At 49.2% G+C, this 14,922-nt stretch overlaps 1 long non-coding RNA gene and 1 pseudogene across 1 annotated transcript; one reads left to right on the top strand and one right to left on the bottom strand.

Annotated features, from left to right (window-relative positions):
• The first annotated feature begins 836 nt into the window (after window positions 1–836).
• Window positions 837–3,495, top strand: LOC102743778 (uncharacterized). The gene is made up of 3 exons (XR_433964.3): window positions 837–1,964; window positions 2,506–2,631; window positions 2,807–3,495. It is a non-coding gene; the product is annotated as an uncharacterized LOC102743778 (long non-coding RNA).
• A 1,817-nt stretch (window positions 3,496–5,312) lies between these two features.
• On the bottom strand, window positions 5,313–9,066 carry LOC102748625 (zinc finger FYVE domain-containing protein 1 pseudogene; annotated as a pseudogene).
• Between the last annotated feature and the right edge of the window lie 5,856 nt (window positions 9,067–14,922).

The following is a 14,922-nucleotide window of genomic DNA, read 5'->3' as shown; positions in this document are numbered from 1 at the left end:
GAGACAGTATGTCTATTTTCCAAGGTTGTATGCCTTTCAAAGATGCTTGAGAAGATAGTCTGAAACAAAAGAGAGTCAGGGCCCACTGCTTGAAAAATATGCAGAAATGTGAGACCATGGAGAATTGTCTCCCAACCATACCCTCCTCGGGACATCTGCCTGTATATTACTGGCTGGAACTATATCATATGGCCACTTCCACCTGCAAGGGAGGCTATGAAATTGAGTATTTGGGGTTGGGCACATTGCTGCTCTAAATAAAATTGTGGTTTTATTAGTAAGAAAAGGCAGGCGAGGGGTGGAGCTTCACAAGAGCAAGGCAAAAACTGTGCCCAGGTGTTTTTATCTGCCTGGCCAATGTCTTTTCCCCATTGCTTAACAGATCTTATGACACTGTATTTACTGATCCTGCCAGAAATAATTTATAAAACCAAGACATAAGAAAACTTCCAGTCAACCACCATTTTACAAATCTCAAATAAGCTATTGGTAGTTTAATGCAGAATTTTAATGTCACAATTGTGTAATATTAGATCTAAGTGTACAAGCCCATAATTCCTTAGAATTCTTCCCATTAAAAAAAAAATCTGTATTTTTTTATTTTGACAAGCCATTTTGTGGAGGGTGAGAGTAAAAGTTCGTTTAATTTAAGAAAATGTTTATGTCATGAAATTTCCCCCAATCTTTGAGTGTCTCTTGCTTAAAGAACACATTCTACTTTGTGAACGGATAGGTGTTTGGTAAGAGGTTTATAAATATACTTTTTCTGGTTTCATTTATTTTAAGAGGATATTTTCACCTCATGACAGTCATTTGGGGCTGACAATGTTACCATGGTAACCATGCTCCAAAATGCTGGTTGCCAGTGAAATTGATCCTTAGCACCTCAGCACCTTTCACGACAGTGCTCACTCCCTTAGGGAAGGAGGCTTTGCTCAGAGCACATTTAGGTCAAGGAGTCCACAGTCCTGGTGGTGGTTAGGTACCATCACAGAAATCTATTGGATTTTTCTCCCAGGAACCAGTCTAAGGATTCCAGGGAGAATCCAGGTCTGCTCCACATCACTGTGGCTTGTATTTTCACTGTAACAGATAGAGGCGAAACTTCTTTGTTTCCTCTTCAGCTGCATTGTTCAAGTTCAGAACCCCGGTCAATGCACAGGAGGCATGGAGGGAACATTTCGAATGTGAATGGACATGTCTTCCCCAGAGGCAAAGAAGTTTGTAAACTACTTTTCAAAGCTCGTACTATATGATTTTGAAATAGAAATGCTTCTCCCCTGAAAGGGAGGGCGATGTTTTAATCTGGGGCAGTGCACTGGGGCCTTAAAGATTGAGCCCAAATCAGAGTCCAGGGGTATCGTGGAGGTGATGGATCTCAGGGCTATGGGAGGACAATCGCAGATGGAGTTTGCCCTTTCTCTCCATAAATAGGGGGCCGCCCCTCCCTTCAGCAAGGTTTCGTGCATGAGAAAGGGGAGGCTTGTTAGAAAGAGCAGCTTTGAAACTTAATTCTCTTTGCCAAGAACTAATGGACTGTCTTCAACGTGCATGAAAATATGTCCAGCACGGTGACCAGAGAAGCCAAAATGAGGCCTCCACAGACCTAATTTGGCATCAGTTTATCTCCACGTGAGAAGATCTGGATGCGCTTATTTTACTCTCTGCTGTAACTAAGAAAAAAACAAACAGAAACCCTGCAAAGGTTCACTGAGACAGCAGTCAGTCACGAAAAAGGAATTTGAACCAAGATAACGTTAGTTACATTTTACCCACACGTTCCCGAAGCCTGAGCACTACCAGTTGAGCAAACGCGATTTGGCCCTTCGTCGTGACATTAAAACTTCACCAAGTCAGCAGTGACTTTGTGTAACTCAAAGAAGCCTCGCACACAGACGCATGCACGCACGCAGACCTCTTTTGATACCTCAGGGACACTGAGAACTAAGGGATTCCGAGGCCAGGTGAGACATTTCACTTTCTGACCGTCTTTGTTCTGTGTTTGGAGAAAGGCCAACGTGTGCCTCATTGAAGTGGAAATCCAGGGAGAAAACATAACGGAAGAAGTTCCCCTATTTCTCGTAGCAATAGCTAGCCTTCATGGAGCTCTGACGAGGAGCCAGGGAATGTTCTTCGAGAGGATTTCGCTGACTGCTCATTAACAGTCCTATCAGGTCAATGTGAGGATAATATCCATTCTACAGTTGCGGCAGCCGAGGCACAGAGAAGTGACTTACCCAACATCACACATTATAAAATTATAGACCCCCCAGCTTCCGGGCTCAGGGTCCTCTAAGCAAGACGCTACAGCGGGGAGGAGAGAGGCCATCAGGCGGTGATATACTGGAGGGGAAAACAGAGGGAGGCTCTTCAAGTCAAGGCAAGCACAGTGTCTCCGAGGACAGTGCAGTTTCTCCTCAGTGAGGTATGGGTCAAGCTCCCCAGCCTCAGAGGCCTGTCCAGGGTTCCTCGGCGGCCAGGGTCACCTTGCTCAACTGCCTGTAGGTAGGAGTGCTGCAGCCCTGGAAGGAAGCCCGGGCTGTAGGGCTGCCAGGCCCCACTGGTCTTCTACCCAAAGACAGAGGAGAATGTCTTTCCTGGGTAAACTCTCCTGCCAGTGACCTTCCTGAGGTAAGTCTTGTCTGTTTCCGTGTCTGCCCTCCTTAGCGTATCTCCTCTGACTCCAAAAACACGTCCCCTGACAGCCCACCAGTTCCCCTGATGTGCTTGGGTACCGGAGATTGTGTGCTCCTGGGGGTGGGGGGAGGAGCTGGTAGAGTCATTCCCACTCTTTGTTTTTCTGCAGTGATCCTGTCCTTACTGACAGTGCGGGACGCCCAGGACTGGCTGGCTTATCAGCAAAATGCACCTCTTTTTAAATTAAGCTGCCTGTTTTCCCTGAAGAGTAAAGCTCTGTCTAATCCAAATAATATAGGGGAAATGTCTGTAACTGTGATGTCACTGTCTGTGGTTGGAAATTAAAAAGCAGAGAGGACATATGCCGACATCTGCCTCTGGGATTTCTTTACCTGTCTCTCAATACAGTAGCAGAGCCTCTGAGACCTCAGACCATTCACCGTTATCTTTGGTCGTCAAGAGGACAAACACCTCTAGCCCTAAAGCATGCATTATCACAATCATTGGGTTTAAAAATATATAGATAGTTTCAATAAAAGGGATGACTAGATTAAAAAAAATAAGAAAGTTTCTTAACTAAAGATTTATTTATTTGAGAGAGAGAGCTTGCGTGCGTGAGCAGGGGGACAGGCAGGCAAAGGGAGAGGGAGAGAAGCAGACTCCCTGCTGAGCGCGGAGCCTGACCTGGGGCTCAACCCGGGGGCTGGACCCCATGACTCTGAGATCATGACCTGAGCTGAAATCAAGAGTGAGGCAGTCAACTGACTGAGCCACCCAGGTGCCCAGTTAACAAACTTTCTCAATCCAAAGTCAAGCCTTCTTGGTTAAACCTACAATATAATAGACTTTTTTTTTTTTTCAACAGGAAGATTCCTTTATAATGGTGAATTTAATAACACACAGGGCTAGAGTACAGCCTCAGTCACTCACTGGTCCACAGCAGGCAGGAAGGGAGCAGTGAGAAGAACCAACACATTCCAGGACTCATGTCACACTGACCCCCGCAGGACTGCCACGTACCTCCCTGAAGCTCCACCCACCTGCTAGTGCAGCCAAGAACTATGTCGCTTTTAATTTGTCATTTTCGCGCATTGAAGATAAAATCCCCATGGTGACAGGATTTCAGCACAACAGTCTGTTGAAATATTTGTATATACTTAAAAAAAAAAAAAAAAAAAGACAACTAACAGTCCATTCTGTGCTCTGCTTCCCTGGAGGATTTCTCATGATCTGGGAACCAAGAATTAACACACTTCAAAAGAAGCAATAAAAATTCTAGCGCCGTACTCAGAAGCAGATGGTGCGCTTGCCAGGGTTGGAGGGGGGAGCGGAGCAGGTGCTCTGCTTGGGGGCAGGGTGCGGCCTTTGGGACAGCTGAGTGGACACGCAGACAGAAGCATCCACAAGCAGGACACACTGCCAGGGAGGGCCTGTTTCCTTCCGTGCTCTCCCCAGGTACGGGGGCATCACGTCACCCGCATGATGACTTCTCAGGACTGAGGACCCTATCCCTCACTCTCCATCCACTCTAGTGGGGGGTCTCTGACTGAAATGGGCTGAGGCCAGGAGTTGGGATCTAACTCTGTGCCACCCCGGTAGATTTGCTTCAGGCTATTCCAAGCAGGAAGGGCCTGGGACGCTCACCTCCCCAAGGAGCTGTGAGGCATGAGGGAGAAGGCAAGGGGAGGAGAGGCTTAGAAGGCAGACGTGACTAGAACCAGTGGCTCTGGACCTGGCTCAGCTTTGTGGGTCAGTCCTGCTGCTGCTGCCACCTTATCCTTGTGCTGGGGACAGACTATGAGAAGTCTTCACAGCCGGTAGCTTCTGTACGTGATACCGTACGTGATATACATACATATATATTATTTTTACTGAAATAAATGCAACAGATTCAAGTTCATTCCCCTTTGCTAGAACTGTTCCCTTCCCTGCCCTGAGAACTTCATGCCTTCGAGCCTGCCACCAGGCACTCCCTGGCTTGTCATCTGCCCCCCCCCGCCACCATGGGAAAGGGGCCCCAGGATGAGCGGAGGACACACGGCACAAGAGGTGACTGGAAGGAGGGCCTACCTCGACGAGATTTCTAACTAACTCTGAGAACCTAAGGAATTGTGAAGGACTCAAAGAGGGAGCTGAGGTTCAAGGTCACTGGGCTTTTTGTTGTTGTTGTTAAAGATTTTGTTTATTTATTTGAGAGAGACAGAGTGAGAGAGAGAGCACAAGCAGGGGGAGCGGCAGGCAGAGAGAGAAGCAGACTCCCCGCTGAGCAGGGAGCCCAACTCGGGGCTCTATGCCAGGTCCCTGGGATCATGACCTGAGCTGAAGGCAGACGCTTAACTGACTGAGCCACCCAGGCACCCTAAGGTCACTGGGTTTTATCTGCAGTTGAATCAGACTCAGACAGTCTGGTCTTAGTCTCCAGAAGGGACAGCCTGGAGGTCGTGAGAGTGCTCATCACAGAAGCCCTGTCTGCAGGAAAGCTTGTTGCTGAACTCCTTCCAGCAGGAATCTCCTAATCAGCACCCAGCCATGCCAGCCCGGCCGCACCCTTCACTACACCTAGTGGTACATCAGTGGCTGTCACCGTGCATCCCCCCACCACCCTGCATTCTGCACATCCTCGCCCATCTCCCAGGGGTCCTGCCTTCACTGTCCACCTGTGCCTCAGTAACTTCTCACTGGCTTCGGAGCAGGTGGTCACACACCCGCTCAGGCACCGACTGGGTCTTGAATGAACAGCCGCCACAGAAGCCCTCCCCACGGGCCCGGCAGTGGTGCCGGGGGTCACTATCTCTGAAGGATGGAGCTTACCTGGTGCAGCTCCAGAAGGCACAGGCGAGCTGGTCCATCAGCCAGAAAGTCACAGCGCCGGTGGGCCCATGGCTAAGCTCAGACACCGACTGAGCCGTGAAGTTCATCCCGTGCAAGAGGCGCTAGGCAGTGCTGTCGTTGACCTTCAGAAATCCATCACTGCAGGCCACGTGGGCGCAGTCTCTGTCTGCACCCAGCTATCCTCAGGATCTTGGGTCCCAAACCAGGATTGCTGGCTATGATAGGCCGCATCACAGTTAGGACATTCAATCACATACCCAGACCCCAGGCACATTTTTTTGAGACCCATCCAGTGGGAGTGGGTGGAAGCCAATGTCCTGGGCACTCGGCTGGCTTCCTTGCCTTTCTCCCAACAGGCCTTGTGGGTATAAACTCAGTTGTCCTGCCGGTGGGAGTACCTGCAGCGGCCTTGACTTCATGAAGTACTCCTTTGCTAAGATTCACGCAGCGCTTACACGCAGCCCCACAGCCGAGGCCCCAGGAGGAGGGTCCAGGGTGCCGGGGAGAATGATCGCGGGCGCAAAGCCTGCCGAAGCCCGGGGGATTCCGTGGGAAGTGGTAAGTCCTCGTTCCCTTGTAGTGAATGGAACTGAAGGCTTCAGAGAAGCCACCCCGCTTCCAGAACAGGTGCTGGACGAGCTTTTCTGGCACCTCGAGGGCTGCTCAGAGCCCAGCAGATGAGTGTGCTCAGTGTCCTGGAAAATGACAACAGCAGTGCCCGGCGTGGACCAGGGGACATCCAGGCCACAGCGGGCAGGGCAGCCGTGAGCTCCTTGGGAGAGGGCTTCACATACGCTTCAGAGGCGTCCCCAAGGCACTTGAAGGGGTCATGATGCAGCCCATCTGCATGAGTTCCAAGGATGGCGAGGTCTGAGGTGGCCAGGCCCTTCAGCAGCAGCTGTGCTGTCTGGCTGGGACTCACCGTAGCCCCCGGGAGCCCCTCCACATCTGTTACTCCTGCTCTGTGGCCCAGGTTGTGCACTGCCCATACCCTCACGGTGCAGGGCTCCCGGGCAGGGGAGGTTTTGAAGGCTTCCCGGCCATAAAAGAAAGTGTGGTTGAGGTGTGAGACTTTCCATCAGCAGTATTTCTGAAAATGGAAACCACCTTCCAGGGCTGACTGGGTTTGCAGTCCAATTTCCTAATAGTCCCCTTCACTGGCCACTGGAATGTGTCTTCCTTTCTCTCCGCTTGGAGGAAACTCACAACTTTCCCAGTCATCTTCTTCCTCCTGGTCTCATCCTGCTCTTCTTCCTTCAGTAACCCCCGGACCTTAGTGATGTGGTACACAGCAAGGGGCTGTCTCCCTTTGCTACCCCCCAGGTGAGTCCTCTCTGGCACCCCGGGCACAAGTTGATTTTACAGGTCTGGCCCCTTCTGGCGCCCTCTGCCTCATACCTGGGTGCCCTCTGCCTCGCACCTGGCCCTGGTGAATGCCCCCTGGGGCCCTTGCTGGGGCGGCTAAGGGGTGCAGCCGGGCTGGAGTCCTATTGTCCCAGGGCTTCTCCCGCCAATGATGCTCCTTCTCACAGAGGAAACACTGCAGACTGCAGCACTCACCACACCAAAGGCAGCTTGGTCAGCCCCGCCGCAGGCCTAACTTTCCTGGCACCTCAGCCCCGAATTCAGGCCCTTCTCTGCTGGAGGAATCTGGGCACTCATACTCAGATCGGTAAGGAAAAATCACCGACCATACAAGCATGCCTGGGCTTTCCCCAGGAGTGACGACAAAGGCTTTGGGTCTGAAGGCTGAATGGAATTGCCACAGGGTTCTGAACACCTTAAAACAAAACAAACAAAACCCTTTGTGGTCCTATTAGAATACTCACAGATGTTCAAATTTTAAATTTTCTGCCTCCAAGATTCCTGTATCAGCAGCAATGTTGATTTGGTTTGATGCTTTCATCCTTCATAAGGGGTAGGCAAATAGTGGGTCAAAATGAACTTGAAAGGGTCTTTTATGGCTTTGAGAGATCTGATGGGTTAACTGAGGCGGGCTTATCAGCTGGGTCTCAACCACAAGTTTTTGCTAATGAAAGAGAGTGGTCAGGAGCTTTTCAATATAATCCAACTTCAAGTCAATATTTCAAGGGGCACCACAGAGCAGCTTGGCGAGGGCAGGGTGGGGTTGGGCGACAGTGGGTCACCCGTGGGGACAGAGGCTGTTCCTCGGGGCACCAGTGGACCCATCCTCATCCCCGTCTCTGCCCCCCTCCTCCTTCACTGCCTCCCGGGCTCCTCCTCCCTTATTGTCAGCTGGGATCCGCTCCTAGGTTTAGTTTTAAACCAGTGATTCAAAGCACAATTTAGCTGTTCCTCTGAAGACTTTAACTCAAAAAAAAAAAAAAATCCAATGGGGGATAATTGTTCACATCTGCCTAATGATGTTTCTATGTGAAAAAGCATAATAGAATGTAAGATTTTGAGTTACAATAGCTTTCAGTTTATAATTAAAATCAAAAGGGTAAAATTCAAGTGAAAGAACTAGATACTTCTGAAAGGTATTCTTTATATGAGGACTCGAGGCAACACATTTTGTTAGCAATATCAGACATTGATTTTTTTTTTCCTGATTTTTTTCTACTTTTGTGCAGGTGAGGTAGGAAGGAGCAGATGTTTTGGTCTAGCAAGACAGTAATTCACTTCATTATGACTACTTGCCTTCACCTTGTTTGTGCCGTTCATTGTGAACAGAGGCCCACAATGCTGTCGATGGGGCCTGAAATGTACCATATGGAACCAGAGGGCTTTGGGGGAACTGAAAATCATTGCCCTGGCCTCACTCAGTCACCTGTCCCCAGGCAAAATCATACCCTGTTGTCCATGAGGATTCAGAGAGCCCCAGCTTGGACTGAGCTGCTATTACTGACCACAGCCCTCGTTGCCCTGGGCCCACAACACCCTCAGCCACAGGACTGAGCGCACTAATGCTGGCCAGATGTCAGAGACCAATGACTGGAGAGCAGGCTTGTGTTGGAGAGAACACAGCTCTAGGGCAAGACTGGTGAATGAAGTAGGGTAGGGGTGAGTGGGGTCTGACCGGTGCACAACGGAGAAGTCCAAGTGTGCTGTGAGTTCAACTGAAGCCAAGATTCTGATGAAAGACTAATGTGGTAGACAGTAGGTGCTCCATGAATGCTTCTTAACTGGATAAATCAGAAGATGCTGGTCAGAGGGTCCTGGGTGGGGGTGGGCTGGGGAACCAGCTGGGGTTGTTAAGGGCCTGTGGAAAGACTTATTGCAGCTTGAACCAGGGGGCTTCCTTGGAGGAGTGGGCACCAAGCTGCAGGATTGAACACAAAAGCCGGGCTTGTTTCAGTGAGGTGGGGCAGAAACTGCTCGTTGCCAACCCAGTATCTACTCTCACCTTTTTCCTTAGTAACGCAATGCAGATTTTAATCTCGGGGGCAATGTGCCCTGCTGAATGATACATTCATCTGCCACATTTACAGCTGCCATGGCCATTGAGGCATAAGCCTAAACTGTCGTGTGGGTCTTCTGTGAAGATTCTTTAAGAGGTGCTACTCTACTGACATACTCATTTTTTCCCCCTTCTCCCTTCCCCCCGTGCCTTCCTGGAATAGGAAGATCAGTGTGATGGCTGGTGCTCCGGCTGCTACACTGGACCATGAAGTGAATGTGAAGATGGAAGCCATATGCTAAGAATGGCAGAACAAAAAGAGAGAGAGAACCTGGAACCTTGATGACACTATAGCTCCCATACCAGCCAGATTTCAGCCTTCTTTTACGTGAGAGAGAAATAAGCTTCTATCTTGTTGAAACCACTGTTATCTCTTCATTCACCTGGGACATCACAAGCCTAGCAATCTTGAGAAGCCTTTGAAGAGTGAAAAATTAGGGTTTTTATTTGTTTGGTTTTTGGTATATTTAAGTTAAGTAGGCTGTAAGACAAAGGTGATTTAAAATGACAAAATAGTCTGACTCTCTGAGTTCAGTCATAAAAAGTAACAAAGGGGTTATGTATTACTGTGTTATGTATTTATTTGGCTTAAATAAAAATAGGCTTTATTCTCTCATGTAATTAAGAAGTCCAGAGGTCACGTAGGCTTCAGATAAGGATGTCAGTGAAGACATCAGTCTCACCTAATGACCACAAGTTCCCTGAAGCTCTTGGCAAAGTCTTCTTGTATCTGGACCGGGTCCCCAAACCAGTCACTGTGGCTAGGTTATATATGACAAAGGAACCCACCAGATGGTCCACTCAGAGACTTGTAACAAGGTTTTTCCTCCAAACAGCATGGTTGGGGAGGTATGGGACCTTACTGGGAGGGAGAAAAAAAAGGGAAAGTGTGTGGGGAGGCCACCATGTGTCCTGTACCTCTCCTGGCCATCCTCACCAGCAAGTGTTATTAAAGGAGTGTCATTTAAAGGAGTTTTTAAAAAGGCAAAGGTTTCTTGGGGCGCCTGGGTGGCTCAGTCGTTAAGTGTCTGCCTTCGGCTCAGGTCATGATCCCGGGGCCCTGTGATCAAGCCCCGCATCGGGCTCCCTGCTCGGCGGGAAGCCTTCTTCTCCCTCTCCCACTCCCCCTGCTTGTGTTCCTGCTCTCGCTATCTCTCTCTCTCTGTCAAATAAATAAATAAAATATTTAAAAAAAATTTTTTTTAATAAATAAATAATAAATAAAAAGGCAAAGATTTCTTGCTCTCAAATACGTTTCTACTAGCCTGGAAGCCAGTTAATAGGCTTATCGGTTTGAGGGAAGGCATAGGATTTCCCGACAACCTTTACTACTCTTAACTTTCATTCATTGATTCAATAGTAGATATTTCTTGGGTGCTAGCCGGCAGGTGGTACCGGAGAGGATAAGCACACATTAAGCCATTAGGATCTTTAGGGTACCCAGACTCTTTAGGAAAGTCAGAAAGCAAGCATGAGGTCCTGGGAAATAGGACAGGTAAGTCTCTCTACTGATAAGGGAAAGGGACTAGCAATTGGGCATAGGGTGATGCCCAGATAAAGCGCACCAATGTAGGGCCCTCGACAAGGCCCCTGGGTGGGTTGGGGTTCGTGAACCTGAGAAAGAGAGAGTGGGGTGGGGGTGCCTCTGGGGATGTCACGCTATGCCTGTTTTGCAGTCTGACCAGGGCTGGCTTTGCAGTGAGGGTTCTGGATCTCCCTGGCTAGAAAGTCTCTGGGGCGGGGGGAGGATGGGTAGACTTAGTGGTCCCGAATGTGGGCTTTGGGAGTGTCTGGGGGGTAAAATGCTAGGAAAGGAGCATAAATCCCTGAAACGCCTGGGAAGAATTTTTCCTGGTCCATCTAGCTTGCTGCTGTCCTGACCCTGGAACAGCTCGGGTGTTTTCAGTTTATCATGACACAATTCTTTTTTTTTTTTCCTGCAAGAGTCAGAGAATAAGGGCTTCATAACCCAAATAGTTCACAGTATGGTATTTGTCTCTATTTAAAATCATCTCCCATGGGGTTCAATTAACAATGTACATGTCAAATTATGTCACACCCATTACCTGCTCTAATTTGGTCAGGCTGGGTCAGGCAGTCCCCGATCCGACGGGAGCCGTGAGCCTCCCAGCAGACAGCCGGGGTGGCAGCGCCCAGGCTGTCCTTGGCCTGAGCTGCGGCAGGCTGTAACATCCCACTGGGAACTACCAGGCAGCAGGACGTGAATGGTCAGCCTCATGACGACAGTGCTCTGTGATAAAGCCCCCTTTATCAGAGCTTCGCCCCTGGAGACTGTTGGATGTGGGTTTGAATCCCGGCTCCCTCATTCAGCAAATAGGTGATCTTGGGCAAGCTCTTTAACCTTTCTGAACCTCATTTTGCACACCTGTGAAATGGGAATACTCATCACACTTCATTCCTAGGGATGTAGTTGAGGATTAAATGAGATAATGCAAATGAAATGTTTGGCAGAATGCCCGGCACTTAAAAAGAACTCCGTGCTAGCTACTAGTCATAGTATTGAATTTTTTATCTTGTTCAGTCCTTCAAAATTGGGGCTCCTCACGATTACCCACAGGACGTATTTCACCAGCCCTCCAGAAACCAAGAGAAGACAGGCAGCCCTTCCTGGAGGGCATGGAGGGTAGCCAGAGAAGCCACAACGGGGTATTTTGACATCAGAATTATTAAAAATGTGGCAAGAGCAGCCTTGACCTTAAGAATAGCTCTGTGTGGGTACAGAAAGCTTCTTTTTCTGCCTAGTGGGGATCACAAAATGCCTTTGTGTGCCATTCAACTGTTCTGCAGAGCTCCAAAGAAGCAGATGTAAGGGTGCCAGGTCAGTCATTCTCTCCATTTTAAATAGAGGTAAACTGAGGCACAGAGCTGTCCATGTACCCATGTATAGTTATTTCCCCCACCTCTCAAAGGACAAGTGAAACTGTGGTAATTATAGAGCTAGAAGCAGAAGCTCCGGCCCAAATAACTTGAGACTGAGGCATCTGGGTTATCAACCACAACGGAAGCCGATATTGGGGAAATTATCTGGGGTTACATGCACAAAGGCTACTCTTCTTACCCTCTTCCGCATCCAAAATCTCTGGGGTAGTGTGGTGGCCCCTTTGTGGGTACATCTAGGAGGTGATATATCATAGAAAAAGCCCTGGATTATATTCAAGAGACCTGTACTCTGACCCGAGTCCTCCCAAACCAGCTGCATGACCTTGGAAAAGTTACTTTACCTCAGATCTTACATCAGAAACGGAAGTGAAGGGTTTGGATGACATCAGTGTTTCCCAAGCCTGACAGCTCATGACTGTGCACTGTCGTGTCAGGGGAGGGGTGGTGGGGGCAGATCTGAAGCCTGGAAATCTGTTTTTTGCAAGTGTTCTCGGTGATTCTAAGGAGCAGTCCCCATTGGGAACTCCGGACAGATGCCCTCTGAAGTGTCCCCAGCTCCAGTGTTGTCTGACTCCAAAGCCCCTTTGAGCACGTTCCACACAATTCCACACAGTTTAGGCCAGAGATGGCAGCCCCGATCCATGAAACCCCATGAGAAAGTCAGTGTGAAATCCCCGGGAACAGCCAACATGGCAGAGCGTCTGGCTGGGGAGGTGCGTGGGGGAGGGTGGCCGCGTGTGCTGGGGCTCAAGGTCTCTGCCTGTTTCTGGGCCAGCTAGATGTTGGAACCTGCAACTCAGGCTTGCCAGGGGCCAGCAGTGCTTTGACCCCGACTGTGACCATTCCTTGCCTTGTTCCTGAGGGCCTGGGGCCTTTGGGCTACAGTCTCGAACACCGAATACACCTGTCCTGAGATTGAAAGACACATCAAGCCTCCCAACAAGCCTGCTTTGCCTCCTTGAGGCTGGCACCCTTCGGTCATGTGGCCCCAGCTGTCCTAAAGCTACAAAAGTCCCTGTTTTCATGAGGAGCTGTGGAATGCTAAAGCTAAAGCTGCCTTTAGCTCTTTCAAAAGTTTCAATTATGGGTTAATCCTGACATTCTTTGGCTTTAGTAAATGGGCAGGAGGTTTTTTTTGGGGGGGGGGAGGCCGAGGCAAGAATAAATCGTGGCTCTCAGGCCTGAATTTGATCCAGGAAATGCGTGTCTAGACACCCTCTGGGTGGCAGAGAGAATAGGGGAGCGGGGGTCCATGGCGGGAGCTTCGCTGTGGCCCCTCATGCCTCCAAGTTACCCAAACAGGATGGGGGGCTGCCTGGGTGTGTTGGTGGGGAGGGTTGGGGGAGGGTGCGCCTCGGCCAGTGGGGCTGCCCACCCCTTGCTCGTGCACACTGTCGCCATGCACCAACAACAGTCTAGTGTCGCTGACACTTCTGATTCTTGAAGAAAGTCAGAGATCTCCATTTTACCTGAATTCTACTAATTGCAACATGCTGAAACATTTCGTTTAGAAAAGTCCTCAGACCAAGCGAATCACACCATCTAGCCACAGACTGAGACTCTGAGGAGAGAGCGTGGCCTCAGGGACTGATCTAGGTGTGCTCTACCATTCTGCTCCCAAATGAGTGGGACCCCCCCAAGGAGCTTCTCAAGTCTGCAGAGCTACACCCACCTCCTCCTTGGCAATTTCCACTGTCAGAGGGAAAGAAGGCCCTGGCTTTCTGAACTTCTAGAAATCCCCTTTGTCTGCTGCAGTGTAACACCCCACTGCAGGGCCATGGATCTATAGTCCCTGCCTGCCCTTCCCCTCCGTCTGCCCTTGCTCCCAGTAAGCCCCAGTAACAGAGAGCCCACTCCCTGGACAGTACACAGCTGTACCACTGTCTCTGTCCCTTGCTGGAAAACATTCAGACCCAAGGAACAGAGGAGTACCTTATGACACGGAAGACCTTGAGCCATCAACTGATGTTTTTAGAGGTAAGTCATTTGTGCACTTTGGTACTCAATCAAAAACAATTTACTCGGGACAACATGTCACAGAGGCTGAGCAGTGGCCCTAGAATTTCTATATAGGAAAATCTTGGAGGTGGCATTTTGTTTGGGAGCAAGGAATAGCTGAAGGACTTTTCCTAAAGCTACATTGTATATTGCACTCTCTTTTTACTTAAATGGCACATTTATGTAAAAAAAAACAAACAAAAAACCCAGAAGCCCTGTGATTGGTCAGGACACATGCAAGGGCGACAAGATAGGTAGAGACATGCCCCCGCTTCTACACAGGGAGGGAAATGGGCAGGACAAGGTCCCAGAACAATCCAGGGGCAACATAAGCCCCACAGCTCAAGAAAATTTTCAGTTTGGAGGTTGAACACTTTACGCCTAGCTCCTGAAAGTGTCCTGGATGAAGAGGATGCATTCTCACCACCAGGCTGAGCCATTCTGGATAAAACCAAAGCTGTTCATTGGCAAAGGTCAGTGGTAATGTCAGAATGTTCCAGACACCTGCTCCCATGGGATCCTCCCACCAGGCAGCCAGATGGCTCATTATGACCAACACGCAGCCTTGAGGCCTGGTGCCCTGGCTTGTTGGCACCAGATGGCCTGGGGGACAGGGACTTAACCCCAATGCTCAGAATGTATCCCAGGGGATCCCATCCACGGTCCCCTTCTTGGGATCAGCAAACTCAAGGGACACCAGGGAAGGTTCTCTTAGAGTTTACTTTGGAGTAACTTCTAAACTCAGGAAGAGTAACATAAAATGTAATGCTCCTGACTTGCCAGGAAGTGGTTGAATTCTCTGTCACCATAATGCCACTACTTGGTATTATTTCAAGTAAGTGATCCACGTGTAACCCAGAGGGTTTCAATATTTAAAAATAAACAAACAAGCCATTGACCCTTCATTAAATTGGTGGTTGTCGTCACACTTAATAACTGCCTCATGAGCACATCATTCTCTTCTGGAAAACCGGCCATCAGCAACTGGCAAGAAATCACACTGTTCTCATTGAAAATTTCTCTGTTAATAGAAGGATCGACTTTCCTTTTTTTCCTTTGACGTTTTAAACAGCAGTAATTCGACCCTGAAAGGAATGTGATGTTTGTAGCTTCTGTTTCTCCCCGGGAACAAA

The sequence above is a fragment of the Leptonychotes weddellii genome, chromosome 9 (genome assembly GCF_054177405.1).
Source record: "Leptonychotes weddellii isolate Sample4059 chromosome 9, ASM5417740v2, whole genome shotgun sequence".
Classification (NCBI taxonomy): domain Eukaryota; kingdom Metazoa; phylum Chordata; class Mammalia; order Carnivora; family Phocidae; genus Leptonychotes; species Leptonychotes weddellii.
The sequence above is the reverse complement of the archived record's forward strand: the minus strand, read 5'-3'. Positions and strand labels throughout refer to the sequence as shown.